Genomic DNA, 3,204 nt, shown 5'->3' on the forward strand with positions numbered 1-3,204 from the left:
AACAAGAAGATAATTTACAAGTTACAAACTATAATAGCAAATGGCCAAATGTTCCAGCCAAGATCAACCAGAGCATGCAAGAGTTGGAGAGATCCACCACGGACTAAAAAAATTACAACAGACTAGACGTGCAGGTGCATATGCTTGTGAGAAGAAAATAATGGTACATTGACAACTTTAGTTCAGGTAAATATCACTACATGTATCAGTATACAGGCAGCAATAGTATCATCGAGCACAGAAAAATAGCAGCTTGACCCATATAAGTCATAGCTCTGAAGAGAGAAAGAAAGAACAGTTTTAGCTAGCTATGTATTCATAGTTGAGAGCTAAGCAATTTGTTTGTTTATGTTGTAACTGACAGACCTAGTACAAGAAACAAGCAAAGTGAAACAGTATTGACTAATTCGATGGCAATACAAGCTAATCTACTTAGCTAGTAGGTGACCATCCAATCCATGATGTAGCAGCAGGTGCAAATATGATATGATGTGAAGAAGAAGCTAGCTGGAGAGGTTGGGGATGTAACCAAAATTATAAACCATTTTCGGACCTCACATCACCACTGTTTTATCGTTTTATAATCAACTGGAAACTATGTAGAGCAGACCGGACAGTAAAAGAATTATCAAGCAGGGCAATACAGCAGCGTGGCCATCAACTCATAGCCCTGAAGAAAGAAAGAACCAATAGGGTTAGCTACTTATTTATTCAGAATTGAGAGTTGAGCAATCATTAGAAAACTAAAGATACTGCTCAGCTAACTAAATAACACATGATTCAGTCACACGGTATAACTCTGACTATAATATAAGCAAAGAACTAAAGACACTACGTACTTAGAACTCAACTGAAAGTGAGAATGATTCGATTCTATGCAAACAATCTGATTTTATTTGTTTATATTAGTAAAAACAAGTCTATCAGGTAAGATCAAGAACACTAATACTAACACACACATATCTTCATTTATGTGAACAAGTGTGCTTCCTTCATTAATTAGTAGGACTAGTAATTGTTCCATGCTAATACAAGCACACGCCCTGGCCTATCAATGTCTGAATCTAATTAAATCGCACCATGGACGTGTCATATCACCAAGGCAAGTACTAGTAAATCTTTGCATCATTTTTCAAGATAGATAAAAATGTAGGTGTACTCATCCTAACTAGCATTGTATAGCAGCGCTAGAGGAAAGGCGGTTGTCAGTATACTACATGGCGTGTCAAAAATGTTCCAAAGGCTAGTACGGTAAGAAAAATGAACTCTTCCCTCCAAGCAAATAAATCGTCAGTCAGTTAGGTGTAAGCTGACCATGTGTACAGAAACAAGAACATATGGATCAATATGCATTAGCAGCAACAAAAATTGACCCTAGCTAATAATATTTCACATACCCAGTAACATAATAATATGTGCATTCGACAACAGTAATAGTCCAAAAAATATGATTCACAAAAAAGAAATGAGCAATCTGTCCAAAAAAAATGACATCGGGAGGGGAACAGGGAAGAGGAACTGGAAGATGGACCTTAGGAAGAGCGCCAGGGTCGAGCTCGTGCAAGGCCACTTGGTTCTCCAACACCGACTTCCTGCAGCAAGGGAAACCACATCCATCCTGCCGCTGCTGCTCGTCCATGGCTGGGCGTCCTACATCCATCCAGATGTAGCTGCTCATCCATGGCAGGAAACCACATCGCATGTCAGTCAAGGGAAGTATTTGTGAAGTCAGCCTTGCAATCTTTTGTAATGCAGAAAACATAAGAGCCCTTCAAAGATTCGATGTGTTGGATTAGGAAGCAAGTGACCATAGTGGGGTTGCCGGGGTTGAAAACTTAACACATACAAATCATCAGTTTACAAAGTAGGCTACTGCATTACTGCTTGAAATGAAGTACTTAACATTTGAATTGCTTCAATGAAGTACTTAACACTTGAATTGACACCTACAGCAAACATCAAGAACCCCAATGCCGGTGCATACTATCTGCCAGGTTATTAGCACACAGTCACACTAATATAAAAATGCAAAAACGACATGCACTAGCACAACGCTGATTCTATTGCGTCAAGCATGCTACCAACATGTGTTTTGAGCTACTGAATGTGGGTTTGCTTGTTCGTGGAGTATTTCAGTTGTACTTGTGGAATGCAGCTGTTTCTTGACTAGTTTTACCTGAAGACTCGTCTGACTTAGTTAGATTCAGCTTTAAAAAGTTCAAATGTTTCTGAGCCGTTCTTTCATTCAGTTGTGAACCATGTAAACGGAGTTGGTACTCTTCAGAATCTTGAGAAAATCAAAGCAAGCAGCGAAAACATTGCAAGACCAACCTGGTTGTGAACCATGTAAATGAAGGTGGGTACAGCAGGGCAAGAATGGTGCTCCCCAGCACTGCATGGCGAAAAACGGAGTTGGCACTCTTCAGAATCTTGAGAAAATCAACTCTGCCCTCCTCCACACCCTGCAAGATACAAGTCTGAAGCATGAAACAGGCAGCCACAGAAGTGAACAACCAATGGTCTCATTCTGCTAGAAACAAAAAATACAGTAGAGTAATATTACTGGTCGCCAACCGCATCAGAAGGGCACCTGACGAGGAGAAGCTCACGCGGCGCCCACCCCGACGCGATCTTGCTTGAACGAACCACCGACCTTCGCCCAGACTCGTCCCCTGATGGGCACCCCAGATCCGTGCTCTGCTTGGAAACAAGAAGCATCGAATAAAAGTTACTCCAGTTCCTAACCAAATCAATACCAGGGTAAGAATCACTAGGGTCGGACCTTGAGGAGCAGAGGGAGATTTGGGAGACCGTGCTAGATTTGGGAGGGGGAGACCATCCTGGTCGCCATGGGTGGGCTCGTCCGAAAGGAGATTGCCTGCTACCGGGGCGCGTCCTTGCAGATTGACGAAGAAATGGTCGTCCTCGAGCAGATCAACGCATCCAGGAGATGGATCGGTGCTTGAGGGCTCGCGATTCACCGAAGCAGCGCCGGATCGGGTTGGAGGCGACCGAAACCCTAGCCACCACAGGGTAGGGATTCGGGCTCGCCCTGCCATGACCATGGCCGCGGGGTAGGTGTTAGGCCTGAGCTGGTAGCTGTTGGGTTGGATCTGGAGGCCGGTGGCGGAGCTGGTTGAGAGGAGGTCGCCGCCGGCAGGTGGGATCAGGGGAGAGGGTTGGATTGAATCATGGGAGGTGCGG

This window comes from Triticum urartu, chromosome 6 (assembly GCF_003073215.2).
Source record: "Triticum urartu cultivar G1812 chromosome 6, Tu2.1, whole genome shotgun sequence".
In the NCBI taxonomy this organism is placed as follows: domain Eukaryota; kingdom Viridiplantae; phylum Streptophyta; class Magnoliopsida; order Poales; family Poaceae; genus Triticum; species Triticum urartu.